We start from the raw sequence: 10,094 nt of genomic DNA, 5'->3' as shown, positions 1-10,094 counted from the left end.
TGCTTTGCTCCATTGGAAAAGAACTTGGCCTACAACCAAGCATGCCACAATCTTCTAAAATATCAAGGGTATATTTTCTTTGGCTTAGTACGAGCTCATCTTTCATTCTAGCAACCACAATTCCCAAAAAAAAATACTTGGGCAATCCAAGATCTTTAAGTATGTTTTGGTGTGCTTTATTTTGTTTAGATTATTACTGGTGATGATGACATCATCAACGTATATAAGGGCCGCAACAAAACTAGTACCTTCTTTGTGTACGAAGAATGAGTGATCCACCTTCGATTGTTTGAAACCAACGTTGATAAGTGCAGCGATGAAACGTTGATACCAATTTCGGGAGGCTTGCTTTAAGCCATAAATTGCTTTCTTCAACCTACACACCCTTGTTTCATTTTCTTTGGCAAAACCTTAAGAAATCTTCATGTATACCTCTTCTTCTAAGTTTCCATGAAGGAAAGCATTATTAGCATCAAGTCGTTGAATGGACCACCCCAATAATGCTACTGTAAGAAGAGTTCTAACAGTAATGAGTTTAGCGACGGGTGCAAAATTTTCATGGAAATTGATGCCCTACATTTGTGTGAACCCATTTACAACTAGTTGTGCTTTATAGCGTTCAACCTCCTCATTTGGTTTATATTTTATCTTGTAAACCCACTTCGAGTAGATGGTGCGTTTGCCCTTTGGAAGCTCTTCAAGAGACCAGGTTCCATTTTCTTTGAGGGTATTGATTTCTTTCTTCATAGCTTCCACCCATTTCTCATTCTTTACAGTCTGGCTAAAGAACTTTGGCTCATCATTAGACGTGATAGCCACTATAAATTTTTTGTGAGATTCAGAAAATTCATCATAAAAAACACAATTAGCCAATGAATATACCGTTGAACACTATGGATTGTCTATAGGTAGCGCATTGTCTATAGATGGGGGAAACTTTGTTACATAATCATCCAAATGTTTGGTCAAAGTTTGGTTCTCTTTTCTCTAATCGGTTCATTGACCACAACTTCCGCTTGTTCTTCAAATTCGGTATTCTTTTGGATTACTGTTTCATCATTTGGAATTGGTCCTTCATTTTCATTTGGGTAAGGGCTTTCATATCCCTCATCATGAAACGAGTTTCCTTGTTCATCAAATGAGGGCTAATCATTACTACTTTTTGGCACAGTTGATCCAACATTTAGTAGTGGGTCCTAATCTAAAGTAGGGAAGGAAATGTTCGGCTCATCAAAAAATTAAGCTCCATTGGACTCACTCTGTAGTTATAACTGGGGTTCAATGTTAATGTTGGTTTTGAAAGGGAATATGTCCTAAAAAACTTAACATCCCTTGAAGTAATGATTTTTCTATTTTATTTATATCAAAAGTTTTATAGCCTTTTGTGCCGCTTGATAACCTAGGAAGACTCCCGGTCTCCCCCTCATTTCAAATTTGTGTCCATTCATTTTGTACTTCTATAACAAGCCAAACACTGAAAGACTTTCATGATATTGTAATCGGGTCTTTAGTTATACAAAATTTCATAGGGATTTTTTTTGTTTGATAACCGTGGATGGTAAACGATTTATGATGTAGGTGGCCGTTAGCAGACACTCTCCCCAAAATTTTGTTGGAAGGTTACCCTCAAATTTGAGTGCTCGAGCAATCTCTAGGAGATGTCAATGCTTGTTTCCACAACCCCATTTTGTTGAGGGGTGTATGGACAACACGCGGCTACAAGTATAATCCCTTGATTGGTACAAAAATTAATCATCCAGTTGGACTTGAAACTCCCCCCCCCCCCCCTCTCCCATTATCACATCTTATTATCTTAATGGTTCTTCTCCAATTGTGTCTTTACCCACTTGTGAAAATAACTCATGCAATCTCCTGCTTCATATTTGTGTGTAAGTAGAAATACCCAAACCCCTCTACTATAGTTAGGGAAAAACATGCCCCCGATAAAGAAGTCGTTCAATACTCTCCTCAAACATCACAATGTGACAACTCAAAACAACCATTAGTTTTAGTAGTACTAATTGGGAAAGGTAACCTTGTATGTTTGGTTTTTGCACACGAATCACAAAATTGTTTGAAGGAAACTCCTTGAGAAAATCAGCGTGTCAAAGTTTATCATACGTAGACTGCCCAAGTCTTTTATGCCACACGTAAACCGAACTCATCATAGCTTTCCTTTCATCCATATCCATCTGCATCTCGTATAAACCACCTTTGCGCCTACCCGCTCCAATCAAAATCCTCAAACATAAGTCCTGCATGTAACACAAATCTGAGAAAAATATCATGGAACATTTAAGATCTTTTGACAACTTTCTAACAAATAATAAGTTGCATTTGAAGTTTGGGAAATGTAGAACCCCTCTAATTGTGGTTCCATTGGGAAGAAAGCTATCAGATCTACCTTCAACTATAATTGATTCCCCATTAGGAATAGTGATGAGCGGTTCAAAATTCGATCTGGTTTTGTTATGTAAGGCATATTCACTTTAGGCTATGTAATCGGTATCGTCGATATATCACCGATTGGTTATCGGTTCCTTGGTAAAATATCTGTCAGAATATCGGTACCGATAATATCAGTGACATTGACCGATATTTTCCCGATATTGAGCCGATATTTGACCGATATATCACCGATATTCCTGATATCAGTGTTTTAAGTCTTAACTATCAATTTTTAGTGTTCAATGTTAGTGTTTAAAGTCTTCATCCGTTCTCATTGCTATGATTGTTAGTATTTTATAAGTTGCAAAAGATTAATTTGTTAATGACAGGAGAGTATACTGAATTATTAGTATTAAATTTCTATATATATGAATTTTACATGATATTAAAATTTACAAATATCCCATCGATATCTTACCACGATAACCGAATCTCAGATATTGGTAGTTGACCGATATCCGATATATTTCTGCATTAACTGCTTAGATTGTAGGTTATATGATAACTGACATCTGAATCAATAATCCAAGTCCCACTTTGATCAATAATACCTGTTGTGTTCACCTAAGGAACCAGGCTGTTACTCGCATTGTAAGTTCCATAAAGCATATTAACGAGTTGTTCATATTGTTCATTGCTTAAGCCTGGCACATGGTTTGATTCAGCTTCAACCATGGTTGTGATAAACCGTTGTTGTTGTTGTTTGTCGTGTTCGGTTTTGTCGCTTGACATGGTTATGGCTGTAGTAGGGGTTTTAGGGTTTTGGATAGTGATTGTTCAAACCTGCTTTCTATAGCAAGTAGAATTTTGGAATGAATAATAATGTTTTTTTATAACTTCATTCACGGATTGCAATGCCTTATAAAGGAATTATGTAGCAAGCTACCATAATAACATAATGAGACAATTAAGAATAAAATATTGACTCATATATAAAATATGTATCAATAGTTTTCGTTAAAAATTTATTGAAAAACCTATTTCCAACGATTTTCCTACAAAAAAATTGCATGGGAAAAAACACGTGTTTGAATCATCTTCAAACATTTTTCCACCAATTAACTTTTCCTACAAAATTGCTATAAAACCTATTTTGTTTGTTTTTAATTTGCCACAACTTTCTAACAAATATATAATAATGTATATTACACAAATAATTATATTTATAATGACTTCCAACTAGGGGTGAGCAAGATAAGGGTTAAACCCTTAAACCCTTTTACCTGACTCGTAAAACCTTTAATTAGACCCGAATATATAATAAGGGTCGGGTAAAGGGTATTTAAATTTTTTCTTAAAGGGTAAAAGGGTTTCAAGGTTCCGACCCTTTTACAAACCCTTTACCCGTTTACTAGTTTTTAGATATACATCAGATTCATGATTAATTTGAAATATATGAGATGTTTGTATTTTATATATGATTCATCATAAATTTCCCAACTACTAAGAAAAATAAAAATTAAAGGCCATACTTTTGATTGGAAACATATACATACAAATATATATATATATATATATGAAAATCACTGAATTGTTCTCTACATAAAATTTGTGAATGCAAATATTATTTGCATCGGTTCAAATGGTTGATAAACTTTCGAAGTTAGAGTTACTGTGTTATTAAATGAAAGTATAATTGTTCTAGGATTTATATATTGAAGTCATATATGATATATGCAACTAGTAAATGCAGAAAATAAGATGCGATTACTACTTTAAAGGGTAAAGGGTTGGACCCTTGAAACCCTTATTTATACCCGACCCTTTTATTATTTAGAGGGTAGGGTCTCGGGTCCACAGTTTTTCCTAAAAAGATAAAGGGTCTGAGTAGGATATTAGATAAAAGGATAGAATCTTACCATTTGAACAGTCCCACTTCCAACAGTTTTCCAACAAAAATTGAAAACATACTTGATAAATGTGTTTTTTGTTGGAGAGTTGGTAACGATTTCCAACGAAAAATAGTATTGTTACCGTATTGATGCAATACTTAAGACTGTTTTTTCTTTTTTCTTTTTTTTTTTGGAAGTTCATTGGAAATTTGTTTTAATTATGTTGTATGAATTTTTTATGAAAATGAGTTGTTTTCTAGTAATATCATTTTGTACTATATTGAATATATTCTATGGGTTAAGTTATAATAGGAAGTATAGTTTTCTTAAGAAGCATAAGAAGTAATTTTGTCAATTGATTTTGAATATAGAGGGTTGTGATTATTTTAGTGGGAAATCAAGTGTAAACACAAAGTAAAGAGCATAAAAGGAATAACACATTTGTTGACTTTCTCTCTCCACATCTAAGACACATGCCAAATTCTCCCATCATTTTAAAACGTCCATAACTTTTTTCTACGACGTTTTTATTGAAAAACAAATTCATCATAATAACGAGTGTCTTTTTATCTTTCATATGAGTACCATATTGTAATATAAAATTTAAAAAAATTAGTGGGGTTTTTTTACAAATTATGTTTTACCAAATTGTGTTTTACAAAATTGTGTTATACAATAGTATTTTTCATTGTGTTTTTTCCATTATAGTTTTTACATTATGTCATACAATTGTGTTTTTTTTATTGTGTTTTTTTTTTCCATTGTGTTTTTTACATTGTGTTTTTTATAGTGTTTTCCATTATGTTTTTCAGGACTTTTCCGGCGAGGTGGTGGCGGTGGGTGACGGTTGTGGTGGCGGTGGGAGGTGGAGTATTGGTAGTTGTAGAGAGTAAATATGTAATTGGGTTTTATGTAAGTAGGTTTTTGAAATTAATGTAAGTGGGTTTTTGAAATTAAATTAAGTAAGTTTTGATATTTAAGTGTTAGACTAAAATACCCTCCTTCCTAGCCTTTTCAGAAAAATCAAACTTCTTATTTGAACCTAACCCTATATTATACCTAACAATCATCCTTGTTCCTTGATCTAGAAATATCTAAGAAACCATGGCCCTGATTTATCAAAGGCTTGGCAGCCCACAAGAAACTGCTAGACCCACATGCCATACTATTTCCGAGCCCAGCAAAAGACGCCGAATATCCAACTCTGAATATGATCGTTAACTACGCCCAATACATTAGACTAAACTTTGCCCACCAATAAAAGTCCAACCCGTTATCATTAATCCAAGCCCGTTAGATAATCTTCCGGTTTTCTTTCACTTTTGGGCGTCATGCTGGGTCTATAGTAGGTATACGTATTATTCTATGTTTATTAGGACCTATGTTTCTTACCACCCTAGGGATGGCGGAAAACCCAAAACCCGACACAATTGAAACGGGTAATACCCGACCCATTAGGGTTTGGGACGGGTTTGGGATCGGGTTTGAAAATTTTCATGGGTTTGGGACGGGTTTGGGATTTGTAATATACCTGATTACCCGATAACATTGACCCATTTACTCGATTATATACCTGATATACCCGACATAGCTTTATATATTTTTATTAAATATATATAAATATAAAATATTATATTTGTATAGATGATTAAGATAATAGTCTCTTAAAGTTTTCAAATCCTAAATGTCTTTATTCTCTTCGTCTCGGTTCACAGCACATTCCATCAATCATTCTAATTTCCAATTAACAGTTCGTAACCTTTTTGGTTAAATATAGTTTGCTTCTTTCTTGTTTCTTCTAAGGATTCTTTTTTGGTCACTTCTTTTCCTTTTTGTTATGAAAATTCGAAGAAATATTATTTGTTGAAACTTATCTATAGTAATTATTTGAGACATTTATTTTTATGGTAACCGATTAGTTATATTTTGTCGAAATCCGATAGAAACCAGACGGGTTTTTTTCAAAACCCGATAAGAAACCCGATGGGTATCCCCGATACCCGATGGGTAATTACCTGATACCCGATAAATACCCCACGGGTTTGGGACGGGTCTGGGACGGGGTTCTATAATCGGGTTCGGGTCTAGGAATGCCTAGACCCATCCCAAACCCGACCCATTGCCATCCCTACCCGACCCACAGTTTATACACTAATCAGACAGGATAATATAGGCCTGAAATAGTCTGTATCTGCCTCTAGTCCTCTGCCAACATATAGTCATATACTCTAGAGCCTCTGTTCCGTTAATGTATCTAACTTGGGCTAATTCACGGCCCAAATAATGTCCCAAAATCCATCTAATAGCCACTGCAAGACCTATGGCCGTCCAAACCGCTCGACGCTCGAACTCGCTCGCCGCTCGCTCGGAATTTGCTCGGAAAATGTTCGTTCGATTGTAAACGAGCCGCTCTGCTTGGTTCGGTTTGTAAACGAGACAAGCAACGAGCAAAGGTTTGCTCGGTTCGGTTTGACTCGAATATTTTTCATTTATTTTATATATAATTATATATGAACAGATATATAAATATATAGACAACACACATAAATATAACTATACAATTTTTTAAACCCTTTTAAATTTTTCCTATTTCGTCAATTTTGTAGATTTATTAGTTCGATTCAAGTTTTCAGAATACTAAAAGTTTGTTTACATGTTCATTATATTTCATTTCAAACGTCTTTCTTCTAAAAATTTACAACCTATTATACGTTTGTCTAAAAACTACTAATTTGTTTACAAAATATATTATTTACAGCCTTCAAACTTGTTTCTTATTGGAATTTTTAAAGTGAAAAAAAAAAATAAAAAATGCTCAAAATCGCTCGATGTTCGATCGAAAAATGCTCGGTTCGATTTTGGCTCGTTTCGTTTTTCGCTCAATTCGAATTTCCGCCGTTCGGTTGGGTTCGGTTGTAAACAAGCCAAGCAACGAGCAAGCCTTCGCTCGGTTCAGCTCGGCTCGTGAACAGAGACCCAAGATACTTCCCAAAGTTTTGGCTACTATAGTCATCTACCCCTTGATCATGACTTCTTTCTTTGTCAGTAGGGCCGTCCAAACTGCTCGACGCTCGAACTCGCTCGCGGCTCGCCCGTAATTTGCTCGGAAAATGCTCGCTCGTTTTTTCGCTCGATTGTAAACAAGCAGCTCTACTCGGTTCGGTTTGTAAACGAGCCAAGCAACAAGCAAAGGTCTGCTCGATTCGGTTTGGTTCGGCTTGAATATTTTTCATTTATTTTATATATAATTATATATAAACAAATATCTATACTATATATAATATAGGAGTGAATGGCAAATTAAGACGATAGATTTAAGGATTTTACAATTGTTAAAGCACATGGTAGAAGAGTAAAGAGGGACAAAGTGGTCATTTGTAACACAAATATCACGTCTTTTTCATATTTTACCAATATACTTACAATCTTGACCCCTCTACTTCAATCAACTTTATGTAAATTTAAAGAATAGTTACAAATTCAACATCTATCTTTTATCTATCTACTCTTTTTCGTTTCAATTTTAACCCAACTCCCCCCACGATTTTTAAACGGTCATAATTTTTTCGTACGTTAATATTTTTTTTAAAAAAAAATTGCACCATAAAAACGAGCATTTTATTCTCTTTAATTTGAGTATGGTATTGCCATAGTTTGTTTAAGTTATAAAAATAACATTTTATGTATAGACGTTTTTGGTCCGGTTTTGATGGGTTTTGATTAAACTGTGAGCCAAATCATTAGTAATGGTATGTTGTCGTTGAAAACTGAAATCGGACCGTTGATAATTTAAACCAACCAAACCGAATCATTACCAACGCTTTGGTTTGTACTTCTATAATAAATTGAGTTTAAAATAAGAATTATTAATCTACATATACCGACAAACGATTTCACGGTTTCAAATAGAACAATAAACGCCCATAAATCTATACATGATTACCAAATTCTGTATTTCCCACTGCATCGCGCGGACACCCGCCTAGTATAAATATACAGACAAAACACATAAAATATAATTATGCAAATTTTTAAACCCTTTAAAATTTTTCCTGTTCCGTCAATTTTATAGTTTTATTAATTCGATTCAAATTTTCAGAAGTTGTTTACATGTTCATTATATCTCACTTCAAACTTCTTTCTCCTAAAAATTTAAAACCTATTATATATTTGTCTAAAAACTACTAATTTGTTTACAAAATATATTATTTACAGCCTTCAAACATGTTTCTTATTTAAAATTTTAAAGCGAAAAAGAAATAAAAAAATGCTCGAAATTGCTCGATATTCTATCGAAAAATGCTCGATTCGATTTTAGCTTGTTACGTTTTTCACTCGGTTCGAATTTCAGCCGTTCGGTTCGGTCCGGATGTAAACGAGCCAAGCAACGAGCAAGCCTTCGCTCGGTTCGGCTCCGCTCGTGTCACACCCCGCCAAAACGAAAGCGCGGTCGCGTGACGTCATGTATACCGTAAGCATATGATTATCGCCAACATAGTAGCATTAGGATACCAATAGTTTTAAAAAGCGTTTATAAACTATAACATGTTTTTAAATAAATTAGTTTAATATAAAATTGGGATTTCTCGTATATGACCCCAAATATCAATAGGGGTATACAAGCGAAACCCCTTTAAAAGGTATCCTAATTATGCCTTGAGGTCCCGTCTTCATGATTCCTTAAGTGCTTGTTAATTCCCTGAAAAACATACGTTTTAAAAAAAATCAACACAATGGTTTCACCAACTAATCGTTTCGCTTACCGTGTCGATTTCTTTCACCAACCAATCGCTTCGCTTACCTTGTCGATTGCTTTCACCAACCGATCATTTCGTTTACCGTGCTAGTTGCTTTCACCAAGCCGATCGTTCCGTTCAGTATTTGGACGACCCGTTGGTGATAAGTTTTTATACTATTTCTTGAAATATATATATATGTGTGTATAATACATTTATAGAAATATTAAGAATATAATTCTTATTAGTGTCTGTTCATTTAGATATAACCGATTCGTTTGGTTGAGTGGTAAATAAATATATATTAAACTTATATATTTATTTCTAAATAATATTTCTTTAAGTTACAACTAATATGTTAGTAAATATAATATATTTACATCTCCGTTCGAAAATTTCTAAACCAACTTTATTTACCATTTTCGATCATTTAACTTGTAAAAATAACAACCCTTTTTTTATAAAATGCACGCAACACACGTGCATGTGCACACATATATACATTCCTCTGAAATATATATATATAAAAGTAAAATCTGTCGCTTTGTCCCTAAAACATCATATTTTTCATCCAAAATATATTCAACTTTAATTTCTGTTTTCTCCTTCATTTTGTCGTTATTGCTATCAATATTTATTATTGTCGTTTTCTTTTTAAACGTAAAGTTATAGTTTATTTAAAAAGAAACATATAAAGTTTATAAGCATAATGCTAACACAGAAATTTATACAAGTTAGTTTTTATCCACTAAAAATTATAAAGCATGTTTTGACTCAAAAGAGTACATTATTTTGTCTTAAAAACATGGACTCGTTTAAGCATATTCTTCCTTTATAATATTTTAAAATTAAGTTTATCTATTTTAAACTTTCTTAGCATATTATTAACACATTATTCTCTTGTTGTGCAAGTACGTTTAACTCCTTTTAACCCGTTCTTAGTGATTTCCCCATGTGTTTAGCTCTCTAATTTAAGCATGACATATGTCTAGAGTTCTTTTATTGTAATGAGCATTTAGGTTGTTATATTAGGTGAAAGCTTAGCATAACCATTCTATATAAACATAATACTAGGTTT

Source organism: Bidens hawaiensis, unplaced genomic scaffold, assembly GCF_021521415.1.
Source record: "Bidens hawaiensis isolate Kalapana, Puna unplaced genomic scaffold, B.hawaiensis_p1.1 tig00002977_1, whole genome shotgun sequence".
NCBI lineage: Eukaryota > Viridiplantae > Streptophyta > Magnoliopsida > Asterales > Asteraceae > Bidens > Bidens hawaiensis.
This window is presented reverse-complemented; position numbering follows the sequence as displayed.